This window comes from Lemur catta, chromosome 7, assembly GCF_020740605.2.
Source record: "Lemur catta isolate mLemCat1 chromosome 7, mLemCat1.pri, whole genome shotgun sequence".
Classification (NCBI taxonomy): Eukaryota; Metazoa; Chordata; class Mammalia; order Primates; family Lemuridae; genus Lemur; species Lemur catta.
In genome coordinates this window covers 106,614,724-106,636,144 of record NC_059134.1, presented here as the reverse complement: position 1 = coordinate 106,636,144, position 21,421 = coordinate 106,614,724, and the positions used below count along the sequence as shown (strand labels likewise).

Sequence of the window (21,421 nt, the reverse complement as noted above, 5' to 3'; positions counted from 1 at the left end):
GCCTGACATTGGGGTCAAGAATAAAACGGAAGTGACAAGCACAGGTAAGAGATAGCAACTCCCACCACCACGCTGTCACACTCATACACTGACAGAGCAACGGGCCAGCAAAGACTGGGTGGTGGCAGGAGCCCTGCCCGTGAGGAGTTGTGAGCCCAGGAGGGAGGGGTGACCACAGAGCACCTCACTCAAAACACGATGCCGCACCAGCGTCTGCGGCCCGAAGGAAGCACAAGAGTCACCCCAGCAGCTGGCTCCACAGTCAAATTCCTGGGCCCACCCCTCTGGGATTCTGACACGGGACCCGAAGGAACCGACCTATGGCAGTCTCTATTTGTTCTAGCAGTGTTTGCTCTGGTCTTCATTTTTTCTTCATTTAAAGTTTTTGTAGCAAAAAGAGTAAGTACTAGTTGCAAGTAGAATAACTCAAAGATTTACAGTGGCTCTTCTCCCTCAAGAGCGTCAGCGCTGACCGCCAGCTGGATCCCCAGCTCCCGCCTTCTCTGCTCATCCTAGCAGCAGATGCTAGGTGGGATGATTTTATATACGTGGGACAGCTCCTATCACTTGGTTCCTGTCACTCTGCAACACGCTCATCTAATTTTTCCCCAGGTATATAGACATGGATCTAATTCTCACTTTAGTAATTGCATAATAGTTCATAGTTTAGACTGGCCGAAATTAATTCAACTATTCTGTATTTCATGGACATTCAGTCTCTTTTATTTTAAGCCACTTCTTCAGATAATGATGCAACACCCACCTTTATTCTTAAAAGCTGACATATTGGAGCAGGGTGAATGGGTGCGCCCTTGGTTTCACCCAATAGACGTTGCTCAATTGCTTTCCCAAGAAGTTATAGCAATCCGGACTCCCTCAGCTTCCCCACAGCCATGCCTGGGAGAACTGTCAGCACCCGTGGCAGGGCCCGCCAAGTATGGATGAAAACTGAGGCCCTGCTGTCACTTCCGTCTGTGCTGGCGCCTTTTATGCACATGGTGTCGATCTGGGTTTCCTCTTGCAGAATTCCTTATTCATATCCTTCACTCATTTTTGCTTATCACTTTGTAGGAATTTTTTACATATTAGAGATATTACTTTGTTTTATGGGGCACAAATATCTTCTCCAGTCTATCTTTGGATTTTTAACTGTAATGATTGATTGATTGATTAATTAATTAGAGACAGGGTCTCACTCTGTCACCCAGGCTGGAGTGCCATGGTGTGTTCATAGTTCGCTGTAACCTCTAACTCCTGGGGTCCAGCGATCCTCCTACCTGAGCCTCCCAAGTAGCTAGTACTACAGGCATGCACCACCATGCCTGAATATTTTTTAAGCTTTATTTTTTGTAGAGATTGGGTCTCACTATGTGGCCTAGGCTGGTCTTAAACTTCTGGCCTCAGGCGAGCCTCCTGCCTCAGACTCCTAAAGTGCTGGGATTACAAGCATGAGCAACTGTGTATGGTCTTAATTATTTATTTTTTTAAATCATAGAAAATATTTTATGTCTTTAAAGTGATATTGCTTTATGAAAAAGGTTTTCCCATACCAAAGTATTAATAATACTCTCTTAAATTTATTTCTAATATAAATATATGAATGTGTGTATACATGTGTGTGTAAATGTTAATACATTTAGCATTTATGCCTAATGTTAGAGATGACTAACAATTAGAAAATGAAAAATTAAAAGGTATTATATAGGGGGATGGGGGTCAAGGGCAATATACGTAACCTAAACTTTTGTACCCCTACAATATGCTGAAATAATAATAAAAATAAATTTTTAAAAAAGGTATTATATACTTAAAAAAACTAAAGTAAACCATAAAACCATAATTTCTTGAAGAAAACATAGGAGAAAATCTCTAGGACCTCGGATTTGGCAGTGAATTTTGAAATACAACACCAAAACCTCAACTCATAAGAGAAAAAGAACCAACAAATTGCACTTCATTAAAATTAAAAGCTTTTGCTCTGTAAAATATACTATCAATGGAATGAAAAGACAAGCCACAGACTTGGAGAAAATATTTGCACATCACCTATCCAGTCAAGGATTTGTACCCAAAATATATAAAGAATGCTTACAACTTGACAATGATAAAGCAAACACTCCAATTTAAAAAACAGATTAAAAATAAGCACATGAAAAGATACCCAATCAACATCAATGGTCATTATGGAAATGCAAATTAAAACCACGATGAGATACCACTACAGCATTATTAGAGTGGCTATAATTAAAAAAAAAAAAAAATCAAAGCCTAACAGTACCAAGCAATCTTGAGGATGTGGAGCAACTGGAACTCCCACATGTTGCTGGGGGAAATGAAAAATGGCACAGAGACTTTGGAAAACAGTTTGGCAATTTCTTATGAAGTTATACATACACAAACCATGTGACCTAGCAGCCCCTTTCCCAGATATTTACCCAAATGAATTGGATATTTACGTTCACCCAGCCCTGTACATAAATACACACAGCAACTGTACTTACAATAGCCAAATACCGGAACCAACCAAGATGTCCCTCAGTAGGTGAGTGGATGAACAAAACATGGTACATCCATGCAACAGAATATCACCCAGCAATAAAAAGAAATAAACTAATGATTTCATGCAACAGCATGGATGAATCTCAAATGCATTTTGCTAAACAATAAAAGAAGCTAGATGTGAAAGGCTACATGTTATAGGATTCCATTTATAGGACATTCTAGAAAAAAAATCACAGGGATGTAAAACAGATCAATGGCTGCCAGTGGTTAGGGGAGGAGGGGTATTTGCCTTCAAAAGGCTCATCCCAGGGCATTTTTGGGGCTATGGAACTTCTCTGCATGATACCGTGTGATGTATGACTCCAGGAGTTCGCTAAAGCCCGCAGAACTATGAATCTCCAAGAGTGAATTGCACTGTGTGCAAATTAACAAAAAATCAACCAGGATGTTTGAGTACCCTTGGATGGAAAGCAGACTGCGATCAGTGACTTGTAAGTGTGTTACAAATGTGTGACATATCCCTGAAAGGGGAGAGGAAGAAGGAGCTGGCCTGTGTTGCTTTCAGAAACAATGTTTCGCCTGGACACTGGAAATCAGCCAGGCTCCTCACTGTCAGAGATAAAGTTACAAATTAAGTGTGTGTGTGTGGGCGCCTGTGAGTATGCACTCACGTTAGGTTAGTACAGATCCAGAGAAACACGGAAGCATAGGTATGTGCGCATGCTCAGGTTATGCACATACTACGTACATCGTCAAGTTCTGTCTAGTGAGAGGAGATAGAAGTAGTGACATCCCAGTAACTGTGAGCACACCTCATGCCCAGATCCTGATTTCTAAATACCATTCATTCTCCAGTAAAGGGATCCAGGGCTCTCTGGATACATGGTAATTCTAGGGCTAGGGCAGGGAAGATACAAGATGAGCCTGAAGCATTGTCTAGTGCTAGAAGAGATAAAAGTGCTAAAAAATAAATAAATGAACAGAATGGGGGCACACCAAAAGGATACATGAACCAAACAATGGCCAGAGCTAGAATAGTTTGAGCAACAAAATAAATGATGATAGTATTGGATAACTCAATAAATATTTCTGAGTCTATACTGATAAAATTAAATGAATAATTGGAGGAGAGCTCTAGGTCTTCCTTACAGAAGAATTTCAAGTAATAAATATGGAAGGAACGAGGAGAATAGAAACATATCACAGCAGTTGCTGCAGGAATGATCCACAGATGAAGGCTGAAATTAGTAGGTGAAACTTTAAGGAGAAACTTCAAAGTATTTTCCTTCAAAATATGTTTTAATTGCTGTGGTGGTTTTAACGTATGTTCACAGATTCTTTGATACTCGCCTTGCGGGAGGCAGAGCTGAACTCCGCTTCCCTTGAGGTTGGGCTGCATTTGGTGACTTGTTTCTAATGACTGGACTATGGAAGGGGAAAAAACAGTAACTCAGTTACCGTGGAGGAACTTGGCCAACACCACCTTAACAAAGTGAATCGAGGTTAACATCACCAGTGATAAATCACCTTGATGTCGCGTCCCACTGGTAGGATGCAATGAGAAAAGCAACTTGCCTTGGTGGCATTCTTCCCCCCGTGCTATCACCCTAGTCTAATTTTGAGAAAACATCAGACAGACCCAAACAGTGAAAGATACTCACACCTGACCAGTATTTTTCAAAAGTGTCAAGGTAATGAAAAACAAGAATGAAAAGCTGTCACAGATCAGAGGAGACTAAGGAGAACTGCTGAGTAAATATAATGATGGATCTTGGATGGAATTGTGGAACAGAAAAAGAATATTAATAGTTAAAGTGGGGAAATTCAAATAAATTAACTAAACTGTAGCTTCATGGTGTTGCACCATTGTTAATTTCTTAGCGTTGGTCAATGTCGGTGGTATGGAAGATGCTAACATTAGGTGAAGCTGGTGAAAGAGATGTGGGGAGTCTACTATTTTTGCCTCTCTTCTGTAAATTAAAAATTTTGAAATAAAAAGTGACAGCCTGTATACAATAGTACAAAAGAAAATTAAGGCCGGGCGCGGTGGCTCACGCCTGTAATCCTAGCTCTGGGAGGCCGAGGCGGGTGGATCGCTCGAGGTCAGGAGTTCGAGACCAGCCTGAGCAAGAGTGAGACCCCGTCTCTACTAAAAAAATAGAAAGAAATTATCTGGCCAACTAAAAATATATATACAAAAAAATTAGCCGGGCATGGTGGCTCATGCCTGTAGTCCCAGCTACTCGGGAGGCTGAGGCAGTAGGATCGCTTGAGCCCAGGAGTTTGAGGTTGCTGTGAGCTAGGCTGACGCCACGGCACTCACTCTAGCCCGGGCAACAAAGTGAGACTCTGTCTCAAAAAAAAAAAAAAAAAGAAAATTAAAGATGTGAAAGAACTCTGTGGAGAAGATTATAAAACTTTAATGAGAAACATTGAAGAAGACATAAATAAATGGAGAAATATGCCTTCATTCCATTGACTGGAAGACTCAATACTGAAAAGATGCTCTCTAAATCTTAATAAATCTCTCCAAATCTTAATAAAAATCCCAAGGTTTGTGTGTGAGAACCTTGGCAAGTTGATTCTAGAAGTGATTTGAAACTACAAATAGCCGAGAATTGTCAGTATTCTTGAAGAAGAACAAGGTGGGAGAACTTGCTGTACCAACATCAGTACTTCTTCCTGGGCAGTGGTCGTTACGACAGTGTGAGGCTGATGCAGGGAGACCAATGGGCCGCTGGGGCAGGACTGAGCATCGGGAAACAGCCTACACATGGATGGACACTTGCTGCGTATCGGAGGTGGCCTGCCTAGCGTGGGAAGAGGATGGATTTTTTTCAATCAAACGTTCAGGGGCAATTGGATACCCACATGGGAAAACATTTAATGTTCAATGGACCCTTAATTACCTCACATCATACACCAAAAATTCATTCTTGGCATTCCTGGGGATTGAAGACCTAATTATGAAAAGCAAAACTATTATAATGACCTTATAACATTTAGAAGACTATCTTAATGACGTTGGGGTTAGGAAGGATTTTTTCGTTTAAGAAGCAGTAGCCATAAAGGAAAAGACTGATAATTTGACTACATTATACTTAAAAATCTAATCATCAAAATACACCTTAAGGAGTGAAAAGACAATCACAAAAGAATAGTGCCCACAAAATACAAAGAACTCCTGCGAATCAATAGGAAAAATATAAATGACCTAATGGAAAATGGCCAACAGACAGACAGACACACCGCATGGGAGGAATCCGACCACCGACGAGCGTGTGGAAAGGTGTTGGGCCTGACCAGCAGTTGGGCAAATGTAAATAGACTGGAGCACACAGCCTGGCCCGTGGGGTGGGCGGCAGACTTCCAGCAGGAAACCGAGCAGACATGACTTAGTCGCAGCCGGGAGAAGGGCTCAGAGTGGAGGCTCTGTGCCCATGACATCCTCAGAGAGACGAGGGAAGGACCGGTGAGCCTTGAAGAATGTGCTCACAGTCAGAGGCCCACAGGTCTGGGGCCTGGCAGGAGCCCCCACTGTAGAGATTTGGGGCTGGGAGATTCAAGGACCCTGGGTTATATTATACAGTTGTCAAGTGACAGGGCTAAAACTTCATCCAGGACTCTAATGTTCTTACAAAAAAAAAAAAAAAAAAAAAAGAAGGAAAAGAGAAAAAAGGGAAGAAGAAAAAGAACACAAATACATATTTCAATGTCTACATCACTTGCATACAGAGGGAGGGAGCAGCAGAGCAGTGGCTAGAACATGGGGCTCCTCTCCAGACACCTGGGATGACAAGTGCCATCTCCAAAGCCTGAGGGCCAAGGGTGAGCCACCTGACCCCTGAGAAAGGCCCAGCCCTAGTGTTTTAGGAAATTAAAATGTGCACATCAGTTGGCTGCTCAGAGCGGGCGGGGCCTGCACCTGCCAGAGAGGAATGCACACTCTGTGGTTTAATCCCGGGAAAAGCACTTGGGGCCCCCAGAGCAAGGGGCAAAGAGAGGGGCTCTACAGGGTTGTTTTTCCAAGTGAAAAGAAAAGGTGGCTTTCTGCTCGACTTGTGTGTTGGGGACTGTGGGGCATGCCTCCCGCCCACGGCGAGCAGTGGCCAGGGCTGCTACATCTTCCCTGTTCCCACCTGTGGTCACAGCCAGGTCTAACAGCTGTGAGAGAGTGGAGAGGGTTTGGCGGGTGGGGTGGAGATTCAGCGCCTCCTAGACAGCGGTGTTGCCCATGTCAGGCCAGGGCTTGAAGGCGAATGCCGTGTCCTAAGAGACCCAGGGTTGTCACCTCCACCTCCAAGGTAGGTATTTCAGAGCCTGAACTCACAGCAGCAGAGAAGGCTGCGCTCATGGTGGACTTGGTGGGGCAGCTCACCTAGACACTCAGGCCCTGCAGAGGACATCAGAGCAACACCAGGTGCCCTCTGCTGAGCTGTCCAGAATGCCTGACCCTGGGGACAAAGAGCATAGCATCCCGGTGACAATGAAGTCACACTTTCCTAAGACAGTCCCAGTTTTTGATGCTTTAATTCCTTGGCTGCCTTTGCTTTGTCAAAGCCAGAATTGGGCCTAATTTTTCAGGGCAGAACAAAACAATTTTGTTTTCTAGGAAAATGGGAGGTCTGGGATGGTGAAGGCAGCCTCAGGCGTGGCGACTACCCCAGCTGGGACACCGGCTGCCAAATCTCACCCTCTCTCAAGAGGGCAGGAACAAAACTCGGCACAGTATCTTCCTTTCTAGCTAGTGGAGCTGCTGAATAGGGGGATTTGGATTTTAAAAAGAAATACAGGCACAGAAAAAAGACTGGAAGGAAATAGATCCAAATGTTAACTGTGTTGGTCTTTGGGCAAAAGGGACTTCAGGTGATTTTCACTTCCTTCCTTATCATGTCTGTTTTCTATTTTGAACGACACTTTTCACAAGTCAAACAGTAGTCTGTGGAAGCCTCCTGCATGTGTGCCTTGCTCCCTGGCCCACACGCTGCACACCTCTTCCTGTCGTCAGCGGAATATGTCCCTCTGTCTGGCCTGGAGCTGCCCACGTGGCTACACGGAGCTCTGTCCTGCCACAAGGGTCTTCAAGGCTTTCTGTTCTCAGATGCTTCCGGGCTTGCTTCCTCTGCCTTCTCACTGAGCCTCCGGCTCTCCCTGCCCAGACTAGTCCGGCATTCAGGTACCAAGTCCAACTTGCAGCCGGGCCCCGGCCCACCCCTGCTGCCTTCGAGAGTCTCACCAGCGTCTGGGCCCTTCCCAGTAACTTCACCCGGCTGTTCACCCCCTGCCCTTCCCCTCCCGACTGATTAAATCCTGCCTAATCTCCCAGGTGTAACCCAAGCCCTCTTCCCCCACAAGCTTTCCAAGGCCCCAGAGATCATCCCCTCCCCTGGACGCCTGCAGGGCTTATGTGTGCCTGGCCCTCAGCACAGGGACCTCGCCGTCCGCCTCCCCCACATCCCTCCGGGGCCTGCACAGTCAAGTTCCCCGAGCCAGCTCATCCCACAGGGATAAAGAGAAGCTGCCTGTCCTTCCCAAGCAGAAGCTCCTTCCCCGGCCCCCTCAAGAAATCTCCCCCTCTCAGTGGACTCGCCGAAGCCCTGCGGATCCTGCCCGTGAAGGAGAAGCCCTCCCCAGGGCATCCGGACAGCTGCAGCCAGACCTTGCGTGACATTGCTGAGCCACAGCCTGTGCCAGCTGCCCATGCCCAGCTCACAGACCCCGAGCCAGAGTGACCCCGCCGCCACCTGTGTCTCCACTCAGAGGCAAGCAGTAAGGGACACGGACGGAAAGTGTGAAAGCCATTCCCACAACAGCTGCCAGGAACAAGACGAGGAACGGAGTGAAAATGTATATTCACAGCTGGCACCCAGTTCCGCTTAGGAAAATACCTTGCTTGAGTGGACACCTGTTGTTTTTGCCTGCCTCGCAGCCAGGCCTGGCTTCTGGGAACAGCTTCTCGAATCTTCTTTAGGGGGCTCCTCTTTTCCCATTCCTACTATGCAGGATTCAGGTACCCACTGGTGATTCCCAGAGGGGGGTCCTTATGGCCCAAACCTTGGCCATCAGAGGTACAGTTGCAGGGCCAAGGATGGTTTATACCCCAGCTGGGGGCCGATGGGAACCTGGCCTTAGTTTCTGACGGGAATTATGCAGATAGAGTTGGCCTCTTTCTGCTGAGTTTGCTGAGCTGGCAGATGTGGGCTGGTGCCATCTTGCCGCCACTGAGGATACAGCCATCCGTGGGGCCAGCGGAGAGAGGAGAGTGAGGGAAAGGGAGGACAAAAGGGAGGGGACGGGCAGGAGGGGGGAAAACAGAAGAAGGGGAGAGTGAGAGTGAGCAAGATCATCTCGGGCCCAGGGTCCAGCTGTGTCGGAAACAGCTTGGTCCAGCTGTGCGAGCCAAAAAATGTCCCTTTTGTGCTTAGGCTAGTTTGAGTTAAGGTTCCATTATTTGTTACCAAGAGAGTCCTCAGGAATGTGTGTGACAAATTTCAGGGTGAGGTGTGAGCCCAAGGATATGGGCCCCCGGGGAGTGAAGATTCCAAAAGAACAGAACTGCCCCGCCCTGCCCTTGCTAGGTGCTGTAGGGCAGGAGAGAAGCCGGCCTGAGGCCCCGAGCCTGCCCTGCCACACACACGGAGCTCTCAGAAAGGGTTCCCTAAGGAAAGTCTTGACTTTCTACTGCTGTGATGGAAAACTGCATCTCCCCAAACCTTCAGGGAGCCCCTCTCCACGCCCTGGCGCAAGACGATGTTTGGAGCAGATTACGGAACACGTCAGATCTCAAGCGAGTGTAGGATACATCTGACCTGAGCACAACAGAGATGGGACAGAGTCAGAGATGGCCTCCGGGACCCCAAGCGACTCCGGGGAGGATGCGGGCCTCCCATGACCCCAGAGTGTAGGGTCGTGAGGACCCCGCCCCCTGACCCTGCAACTCTCCCTATCAAGGCAGGGACAGATCTCAGAGTGAACGGAAATGGCTCTGTGGGTCCAAGGGTGGGGCCTGAATAGCGGGGGTGCTGAGGACAGGCCGCGACAGAGCCAGGACAAGGTCAGCCCTGAGTGAGCCCAGGAAATGGAAAGAGAGCAACACAGCCGCCCACACAGCTAAACCGACCCGCCCGGGCCTCCATGCTGCAGGAAGTCACTGTCCAGGTCTCCCAAGGCACATTTTCAGGGGAAGGTTCCAGGCAGCAAGAGCAGCCCCGGGAAACTTTAATATACAATGGAATCTGGGTTAAGCACTATCTTCTCCAAGAGTTGAGCTCACAGGACATTCCCCAGAAACCTCTGGAGAGGTGGGGAGGAAAGTTTCTGGAGGTCTTTGGATGAAGAAAACAAAAAAGTGGCCTTGATTTTCAAGGCGAAATTACACAGGAAGAAAAAAATGTTTTTAATCTAATTAAGAGCGATCTTTTCACCTTCATCACAACATCACGGAAATGTGCCAGTTCTTAACTTCACACAATAATCAAAGCAATTAGTGAGGGAGAAGCCTTGGAAACCGGTGCAGATGTTCTCAGAATGTTTAATGGGGAAATGAGTTGCAGGCCTCGTTCTCAGCATCCGGCTCCAGGCCCTGGCTACCAAATCCAGACATCTGCTGGGGCCCCACCCCCAGGCCCCGAGGGCGCAGGCTTGAGAAACACAGGTCCCTTCCCAGGCCGCCTCCCAGCCAGGCCAGATCTGGGGCCGAGAGGCTCCCCATGGCTCCTCAAGCTGGAGCCTGGACACAGTCAGCCGCTCCAGAGCTGGGGAGAGGCTTAACGTCAAAATTATGTTAACAACTGATGTCAAAAGTAATCAGCACAGCTTGGCTCCCCCACCTCTGCCGGCTGCAGGAGGGCTGTGAGTGGGAGGAGGGCAAGGGGCCCCAGAGAGACCTTTCTCGCTATGACCCCCTCAGCCTGAACAACATTGCAAGAAAAGAGGTGGTGGCATCTGTCTGGTGTGGCCCTGGGGGCCCCATTCCAATGCAGCTAGATTCTTAAGGGGCCCGCGAATCAAACTGGTCAACACTTGAGGACTTTCCCACAATCAGAGAAAAGATGCAGAAATGAGGATGAAGGTTACTTAAGAAATGTCCTGTTGCAGAGAGCAGAAGGCCACGTGGCTAATGTTAACTGCTGAGGGAGAGACAGGGACCCCAGGTGGGGCAGGCAGCAAACTTTCTTGGAGGCCCTGCTGTATGGCAGGCACTGGGGACATGAAGGTAGAGAACACACTGTCCCTGTTCTCAAGGACACACAGGCAGTGTGGGGGCCCCAACCGTGTGCTCAGCGTTCCCGTTCTGCGTGCACCAGTGCTTTCCTAACTCGAGCCCGCCAGATACCTTGACAAGCACCACCTCTGACCTCAAGGGCCAGTTTAGCTGCACACAGGGCAAGTCAAAAGGGACAGAAAGCAGGCCACTGCAGGAGTAGTGCTCGGTGGTGACATAAATACCGCAGTTCACTCAGGGGCTGGTAGAACAACTCTGAGGGGGGCTTTACACAGCTTCCCAGCTGTCACCGGGGAGCTCCTCCTCAACCGGCCGCCACGAGGATGCCCGAATCAGGCTGTGTGTCCTGTGCAACTGACCCAAGATAGTACGGCAGGAAGCTGCCAAAGCATTTAAGTGGGGAAGCAGCAAGACCCACTTTAAAGAATTCCCTTGAGCTGCTGTGTGAATAACGGGGTCGAGGAGGCAAGAGTGGAAACTGGGAGAGCAGTGACCTGAAAAGGGCAGCAGCCCAGGTAGAGAAGCCATCGTGGCTCTAACCAGGGAGGTGGCCAGAGAGGCCAGGAATGGGCAGATCCAGAGAGTCGGTAAGACTTAGTGATGCATTAGCTAGGGGCACTAAGATACAGGGATAATTTTTAAAAGACTTCTATCCAGGCTCAGAGAACAATGGCATGCTGCTCCCATTTCCCTCTCACCTCCTATCTCCCCAATTACCTCCTCCCCCAAAGCATAAAACCATCAAGAAGTGCAAATAAAACCACATGATGACCCATGTCTTTACTAGTACTAGGAGACAGAATACCATCCAATTACCTGTGAGGAGAGAAATGAACTGAATTCCAACAGCATTCAAATCCCCCGCCCAGCACTGCAAACGGGGTATAAAGAGTCCGGGAGAAGCATCTCTGTCACAGTTTGAGGGTGGAGAGTGACACGAGCAAACACAGAGGAGTAAGTACCTCCAAGGACCTTCCCTTCAGAGAAATATCAAAAACCAAACAAAAAACAACAAGCAAAACCTGTCGGATCAATTTTATCACAACTCTTTGAAGAAGTCAATGGATTACAGCAAGCTAGTGAACATCAAACCAAGAAACAGGCCCTCTTGGAATGACAGAAAAGTGCTATGGCGTTTTACTCACCGCTGCAACCCCCCGCCCCTTCACGTGGTGACATTCCTGAAGATGGAAACCCATGTCCTAAGCGTGGGGCCCTAGACTCTCGTTCCGGATCAGAATAGATCTGATTGTCATTGCATTTTTTTTTTGTTCTATACTATCTGGAGACTTCCTGAAGGACGGATGTAAGGTGATTGTTTGTTTTGCCTCACTCAGAATTCAGGGCAGAAAATGGTGGACATGACTTGAAAACATTGTAAGGCAGTTGATCAAATCACAGTGACCTGGGGAAAAGATTATAGCTGTGACTGACAGACAATAGAGCACCGAAACCTGGGAGGACAATCTGCAGAGTTTCTCTGGGGAATTAGAGCATTCAAAAATGCCTGTGTATACTGGGAAATTTATAAACTCATATGCATGCCCAGGGCTGAATACATACTCAGAAAGGTCCTAAGAACACCTTAATTTTTACCTCTGGCTGATATCTGTGTTCACCTTAAGTTGAAAGTGAAGGCTAAGACAGTTGTAAGCAGTCTGGCTAAATGTCAATGAAATGTCCAATACAGAGTTAGTCTGCAAAGGCTAGGAGGACTTTTTTCTTTTTCTTCTCTCCTACTGCCTCCTCTGACTCCTGGCACTCAAGGAAATCGCTGCCAAAACATTAACTGAAGATAAGCCGGAGGACCAGAGACTTCAGAGACTACATATGATAAGAATATAGACTCCACAAAAATAGTTTAGAAGTCACGAAACAAATAGCTATAGTCCGTGGCATAAAAAAGTCCTGAGGCAGGGAAAGAATCTGATGTCTAGAGTTTTCATGTGTAATATTTAAAATGTTAAGTTTTCAACAAAAAACTATGAAACATACAAAGGAACAAAAGAATATGGCCCACGTGCAGAAAAAATTTCCCTGAGGAAGCATGGACATTGAACTTACAAGACTTTAAATAATTTGTCTTAAATATGTTTAAGGAGCTAAAGTAAACTAGGAGAATAGAGAGTATCAATAAGGAGATGTAAATTAGAAAAAGGATTTACACAAATTCTGAAACTGAAAAGAATAATAACTGAAATGAAAAGCTCACTAGAGGGTTTCATTAGCAGATATATAAACAGGCAGAAAGAATCAGTGACCTTGAAAAAAAGGCAAGTGAAATTATTCAATCTGAGGAACAGAAAGAAAAAAGAATGAAGAAAAATGAACAGTACCTGAGGGGGTTATGGAAAACCATCACGTATACCAACACACACACACACACACACACACACACACAGGAAATCCCCAAAGGAGACAGAAATGAAAGGGGCAGGAAAATCTCTTGAAGAAATACTGGCTGCCAGATTCTCAATTTTCTTTTTTAAATAGAGTCTTGCTCTATTGCCCTAGGTAGAGTGCAGTGGCATCATTATAGCTCCCTGCAACCTCAAATTCCTGGGCTCAAGTGATCCTCCTGCCTCAGCCTCCCAAGTAGCTGGGACTATAGGTGCGTGCCATAATGCCTGGCTAATTTTTCTATTTTTAGTAGAGACAGGGTCTCACTCTTGCTCAGGCTGGTCTCAAACTCCTGAGCTCAAACAGTCCTTCTGCCTCAGCCTCCTAAAATGTTATGAATTCTAAAATTTGATGAAAGAGGAATCTTTATGCCCCCAAACCTAAAACTCAAAAAAAGGGTTGACACAGATTCACACAAAGACACATCATAATCAAATTGTTGAAAGACAAAAACAGATAATTATGAAAGGAGCAAGCAACATGACTTATCACATACAATGATTCTCAGTAAGATTAACAACATTTCCCATCAGTATGAAGAGGCCAGAATGGAATGGTATGACGTTATTTTAAATGCTGAGGCATCTGTCAATCAATAATTCTCTTAGTAACTCTTCTTTATTTACTGGGCATACACTGTATAAAGATGAAATTTTAGACAATAAGAAGATAAGGGGAAATGGAGCTGTATAGGATCTGAGTTCCTGTATGCTATTGAAACTAAGTTGGTATAAGCTCAAACTAGATTGTTATAAATTTAAGATGTCATACATAACCCCCATCTAAACCACTAAGAAACTATCTAAGAAAACATAAAAAGAGTTGCACAGGTAAGGAGCTTGGGTATCACCACTCTGCCCTAACAAGTAAAAGACTGAACAAACTGAAAGATCAATGTCCTAGATCTGTAAGAGAAGTTAGGTCACAGGGCAAACTGCTGCCCCCCAAATCAGAAAGGTGGATAAAGAGAATCACAACATATTGGAGCAAAAAATCTCTGGGAACCAGGGCCAGGGCAGGAAAACCTGAACTGCATTTGAAGAACTGATGCAGGCTAGGTGTGGTCAAGAATAAGAGTTAAAAACTCCAGGGGGACCCAGTTATAGCTCCCCCCACCCAGGCTTTTGCAAGATGCTACCTCTAGGAACTTGACCATGTTCTCATATAAAGTAAATATCAGAGAAAAATTTGTGCTTCCAGCATAGGGAGGGGTAAAGGAGACATTCTGAAATAAGCCAGAGTGCTCTGTTCTTAAAAGTCTGCCCTCAGGAGAAACTAGTTAACTAGAACCTAATGTACTAGGGTTTTATCATAGCCTAACTGACCTAGGGGAATGGAAGTAACCAACTCTAGTCAGCTGTAGCCTTCCATGAAGAAAAGAAATTTCCAACTCCAGGTCCCTCTTAGCCACTTAAAGGGGGAGAAAAAAGCCAGGAATGCTTATGAAGTTTGCAGTCCAGAGGCATAGGCTCATTAAAAGACTGAGTGTGGACTTGAACCCTGAGCTGCATGTCAGGGACCACCACCATTGCCAGCAACCCTGCCCACTCCAGAGACAGGGCAGTTTCATGCCTGAGCTTGTTGCCACCCAGTAGCCCAAGGACTGGCCCATCACTGCTGGTGACTGTGTGTGCCCCCTGGAGTCCCCAAAACTGGCCCACCCAGTGTCCACATCCCCAGCAAAGCCTCTTCATTGCCTCCACAAACTTAAGCACTGAAAAGCCTAAGCCACTGAAGAACGCGCAGACATTGATTATAGCCTAGTTAATGATATGGAGACTACCCACGTGTGCCCACCCAGAGCTAATGCCAAAGCACCCTACCCAAATGACACTATAGACACATGTAGGAAAAAAGTCTTTCCCTACAAAAGCTACTATGTAAAATTGGAAGAAGCATCTGTTATTCCAGATACACAGATATCAACATAGGGATACAAGGAACGTGAAAAAGCAAGGAAACATGACAACTCCAGTGAAACACAATAATTCTGAGGCAATAGACCCCAAAGAAAAGGAAATCTTACAGAAACTGAATGAGATACAAGAATACAGGTAAGCAATACAAAGATACGAGGAAAACAATTCACGATCTAAATGGGAAATTCAACATGGAGTTAGATATCATAAAATAGAATCAGACGTATATGTGGAACTGAAAAATTCAATGAATGAAATAAAAAAATGTAGTGAGAGAACTTCAATAATAGATTATATCAAGCAGAAGAAAGAATTTCTGAAATTGACAGACCAAAAATCCCCCACAAAAGCCAAAAATAAAAAAGAATGAAGAAAGCCAACATGACATATGAGATACTACCAAGAAAATAAACATTGTGGGAGTTCCTGAAGAGTTGGTAAAAGGCATAGAAAACCTATTTAATGAAACAATAGCTGAAAATTTCTCAAGTCTTGGGAAAGAAAAATAAATACAGATACAGGAAGCTCAAAAATCTCCAAACAGATTCAAACCAAAAAGGTCCTCTCTGAGGTATATTTCTTCAAACTGCCTAAAGTTAAAGACGGAATTCTAAAACACCAACAGAAAAGTTTCAAGTCACATACAAGAGAATCTCCTTCAGACTAACAACAGACTTCTCAGCAGAAACCTTACAGGCAAAGAGAGAATGGGATGATATAGTCAAAGTGCTGAAAGAAAAAAACCTACCAGGCAGAATACTAAACTCAACAAAGTTATCACTCAGAAATGAAGGAGAAATAAACGTCTTTCTAAGGCAAGCAAAAATTGAGGGAATCCATCACCTCTAGACAGGCCCTACAAGAAATGCTACCGGAGTCCTACATCTGGAAGCTAACAGATGATATCCACCGTTATAAAACACATGGACTTATAAAACCCACTGGTAGAGCAGATACTCAAATGAGAAACGGAGAGGAATCAAACGTTATCACTACAGAAAACCACCAAGGTGCAAAGATAAACAATAAGAGAGGAAGACAGGAACAAAGGGTATACAAAACAACCAGAAAACAATAAAATGGCGGGAGCAATTTCTCACCTATTGATAACAACCTTGAATGTAAATGGTTTAAGTCTCCCAATTAAAAGATATAGACTAGCTAAATGGATAAAAAAAAAAAAGCCCAACTATATGCAACTTCACCTGTAAAGACATCCATGGACTGTAAGGGAGGAAATGGAAAAAAGATATTCCACACAATCGGAAACCAAAAGTGTACAGGAATAGCTATACTTCTATCAGACAAAAAATACTCTAATTCAAAAAGCAGAAATACAGAGATTATATAATGATTAAATGGATCAACTCAGCAAGAGGATATAACAGTTTTAAATATATATGCACCCAACACAGGAGTCCTGGATATATAAAGCAAATATTATTAGAGCTAAAGAGAGAGATATACCCCATTGTAATTATAGTCGGGTACTTTAACACCACTCTTTAAGCCTTGGACAAATCATCTGGAAAGAAAAGAAACGTCGTACTTAGACTGTACTATAGATCAAACAGACCTAACAGACATTTATAGAACATTTCACCCAACAGGTACAAAATACACATTTTTCTCATCAGCCTATGGATCATTCTCTAAGACAGATCATATGTTAGAACACAAAACAAGTCTCAACAAATTTTAAAAAACTGAAATCATATCAAGTGTCTTCTCAGACCGCAATGGAATAACGCTAGATCTCAAAACAATAGAAACCTTTTAAACTGAACACATAGAAATTAAACAACATGCTTCTGAACGACTATTGAATCAATGAAGAAATTGAGGAAATAAAAAAATTTCTTGCAACAAATGAAAATAGGAATACAATATACAAAGCATTGGATACAGAAAAAAGTGATAAGAAGGAATGTATAGCAATAAATACATCAAAAAAGAAGGATTTCAAATAACCTAATGATACATCTCAAGGTTTGAGGAAAATACCAAACTCAAAATAAGTAGAAGGAAAGAAATAGTAAAGAGAGCCCTCCCCCCACAAATATTAATACAAAAGAACAATGAAAAGTTGTTTTTTTGAAAAGGTAAAAAAGTCTACAAACCGTTAGCTACACTAACCAAAAAGAAAAGAGAGCAGCCTCAAATAAATAAAATCAGAAACAGAAAAGACATTACAACTGATATACAGAAATACAAAGGATCATTAGAGACTAATGTGAATATACACCAAAAAATCAGAACACCTAGAAGAAATGTATAAATTCCTGGACACACACAACCTACCAAGATTGAACCAGGAAGAAACAGAAAAACCTGAATAGGACAATAACAAGTAATGAGACTTAATCAGTAATAAAAAGTTTCCAACAAAGGAAACCCCAGGACAAGATCGGTTTACTGAATTCTATCAAACATTTATAGAAGAACTAACACCAATTCTTCTCAAACTATTCCAAAAAATTAAAGAGGAAGGAATTCCTCCAAACTCACTGTATGAAGCCAGCATTACCCTGATACCAAAGCCAGATAAGAACACAACAACAACAAAATGAAAACTATAGGACAATATCCCTGATAAAAATAGATGCAAAAATCCTTAAGAAAATACTAGGAAACGGAATTCAACAATGCATCCAAACAAACAAACACCAACACAATGATCAAGTGGGATTTATCCCAGGAATGCAAGGATGGTTCAATATATGCAAACAAAAAAATTTAATAAATTACATCAATAGAATGAATGACAAAAACCATATGATCATCTCAATAGATACATAAAAAGGACAGATAAAATTCAACATCTCTTCATGATAAAAAAATCTGAACAAATTGGGTTTACAAGGAACATACCTCAACACAAGGAAATCTAACACAACATGATTAATCCATAGCTAAAATCATACTGAATGCGGAAAAGCTGAAAGCCGTTACTCCTAGAACTGGAAAAAGGATGCCCATTTTCCCCTCTCTTATTCAACATAGTACTGGTAGTCTTGGCCAGAGCAACTATGCAAGAGGAAGAAATAAAAGGTATTTACATTGGAAAAGAGACAAAGTGTTCCTCTTTGCAAATGTCATGATCTGATAGCAAAATCTGAAGATGCACCAAAAAACCGTTAGAACTGGTAAATGAATTCAGTAAAGTTGCAGGAAACAAAATCAATCAATCAAAGTCAGTAGTGTTTCTATACACTGATAACAAACTGGCTGAAAACGAAATCAAGAAGGCAATCCCATTGACCATAGCCACAAAAAGAAAAAATAACCTGGGAATAAACTCTGAAGGAAGTGAGAGAACTCTACAATGAAAACTATAAAACACTAGGGACCCAGTGACCGTAATTAAAGAGGTAATAAAAAAAAAAAAGGAAAGGCATCCCATGCTCATCGATTGAAAGAATATTGTTAAAATGACCATACTACCCAAAGTAATCTACAGAGTCAATGAAATCACTATCCAAATACAAGAAGCGGTTTCGAGATGGCTAACTAGAGTCATTGGGTGCTTGCTTCTTCCACAAAGAAGAACCACAATAGCAAGTTAATAACAACACTTTGATTAGATCACCCAAGAGGAATGCTGGAATCCAACAGATAAGTGACAGGAAATACATAAGGCAAGGAAGGAGAGGGAAGGTTGGTGGGTGACTTATCCTGGACCCGCTGAGAGCCTGGAGAGGCTCCCTAGCATGAGGAAAGGCCAAGTGGATGATCCCCAGCAGTCCACCTTCCCACTGAAGACTCCTGTCCCAGCCCTGGGAGGGCTTCTTGACCCACGCGGGCCCTGAGACTAATGGGGACCGCCTGGAAACTGCACAATGGCATTGCCCCAGGGAGGGAGTTAATGCTGGATCCCACGGGCCCTTGAGTCCTCAGTGGCTACAGCTAGGCACCACTTTCCGTGCCCAGCCTCCACCATGCTGCATCCTGTCTGGGGGACCAACAGCCCCCACATCTCCACATCCAGGGAGGACTGTTGACATCTTGCGCACATAGCTGGGTGCTCTTGCTGGCTGCTGCCGCCAGGGCCAAAGCATGAGCTGTTGGCAGTGACGCCACCACCCCCAGTGGCAGGGCTGGTGTGGATTTTAAAGCACTCTCAGGAAAGACTACCCCACTTGTGGCCACAACCTAGGACCAAAGCACACGCTCCCCAGCTGCCTGTTTATGGCTGCTGCCACTGAGAGCAGCTCTGCCCTCTCAAGCAGCAGGGCCACAGCACAGCCAGTGCTACCCCTACCTAAGCATTCTGTAGGGTGCATGGGGTCGCCAGGCCTACCGCAGCCCACAGCCACATGCACCGCTGGAGGGCCTCAGGACAGGCCTGCCCAGCCCAGATACCCCCCCAAGTGCCCAAGCATGCCATCCAAGGGCCGGGGATTGGCAATTAAAGGATTTGTTCTGTAAAATTTGGATTCAGTAAAAGGCCTCAATCAAGGATCCAGAAAGCCATATGTGGCTCTAAGGCCACAGGTTCCCCACCCCTGCACCACTGGCACCTGAGCACTCCTCCCAGGGATCTGAAGATGGTCGCACCCAACCTGCCACTAACACCACCTGCAGGCCTGGGTACCGCCACCGCTAACAGCAGTGTGAACTGCTCAGAAGCCAGAGGACTGTCCTGCTATTGCCACCGCCATCACCCACGCCATATCTGCTGCCCAAGTGCCTGAGGACCCACCTAGCCCACTGCTGACACCTAAGTAAGATACCTGGAGGCCCCAAATCAGCCTGCCTAGACCTGCTAAAACCAGTTCCAATGTACACTGCCCTGGGGCCCAAGGACAGGCATGCTTGTTCTGCTGCTGCCACCAGTGGGGCCTGAGGATTGTCCCACTTGATGTCCCCATCCCCAGCAGAATTTCATGACAGTCTACACTAACAACAGCACGGTAAGCCCCTGAGAAAAATCACAGACACCACTGACACTGTTTAAAGCCAAAGAAATTATACAGAGACTACACTACTACTTGCACTCAGAATCAGTGCCCTATCCAACCAATACCATAGACACATCTCCAGGAAAAAGTTCTTCCCTATGAGAGCAAGTTCAAAAATTTGGAAGAAGTGACTATTATGCCCAGAGTGAGATATCAATGTAAGGACAAAAGAAACATGAAAAAGGAAGGAAATGTGACACCTTCGAAGGAACACAATCATTCTTCAACAGATTCCAGTTAAAAAGATATTTATGGCTGGGCGCAGTGGCTCACACCTGTAATCCTAGCACTCTGGGAGGCTGAGGCGGGTGGATCGCTCGAGGTCAGGAGTTCGAGACCAGCCTGAGCAAGAGCAAGACACCATCTCTACTAAAAATAAAAGGAATTATCTGGCCAACTAAAAATATATATAGAAAAAATTAGCCGGGCATGGTGGCACAGCCTGTAGTCCCAGCTACTTGGGAAGCTGAGGCAGGAGGATTGCTTAAGCCCAGGAGTTTGAGGTTGCTGTGAGCTAGGCTGATGCCACGGCACTTACTGTAGCCCGGGAAATAGAGCAAGACTTTGTCTCAAAAAAAAAAAAAAAAAAGATATTTATGAAATCCTGGATGAAAATTTAAAATGACGATATTAAATAAGCTCAGTGAGATATAAGAGAATTCAGATAAACAATACAAAGAAATCAGGAAAATAATTCAGGATATTAATCAGAAATTTACCAAAGAGACAGACATAAAAAAGGACCAAACAGAAAGTCTGGAACTGATGAATTCATTGAATGAAATACTAAATACATTTGAAACCTTCCACAATAGACTAGATTAAGAAGAAATAATTTCAGAGCCTGAAGACAGATCTTTTTAAATAACCCAGTGAGATAAAAACATTACATATGTAACAACATAAAGCAATCAAATGTTCAAATTTTCAGTGTCCAGAAGGTGAAGAGAGAAGGGAATGCATAGAAAACCTATTTGATGGTATAGCTGAAATCTTTCTAATGCAAGCAAGAGGTTTGGACATCCAGATACAGGAATCTCAGAGATCCCCAACAGATGCATTCCAAAAAGCTCTTATCCACAACACATCATAGTCAAACTGGCAAATGTTGAAGAGAGCAAGATTTCTAAAAACAGGAAGGGAAAAGCTTCTAGTCACTTATAAGGGGACTTCCATCAGATGAACAGCAGATACCTCAGCAGAAACCTTACAGACCAGGAGAGAATGGGATGATATATTCAAAGTGCTGGAAGAAAAAAAAAAAAAAACCCTGCCACTCAGGGATATTATAACCAGTAAAGTTATCCTTCAGAAATGAAGGAGAAATAAAGTCTTTCTCAGATAAGCAAAAGCTGTGGGAATTCACCACTAGACAGGTCTTGCAAGAAATGCCTCAAGGAGCCTTACATGAGGAA

At 44.5% G+C, this 21,421-nt stretch overlaps 1 protein-coding gene across 1 annotated transcript in view; it reads right to left on the bottom strand.

Moving 5' to 3' along the window:
- KCNQ1 (potassium voltage-gated channel subfamily Q member 1) overlaps positions 1-21,421 on the bottom strand; it is a 292,046-nt gene that overhangs the window by 172,333 nt on the left and 98,292 nt on the right. The gene's annotated exons all lie outside the window — the stretch shown is intronic.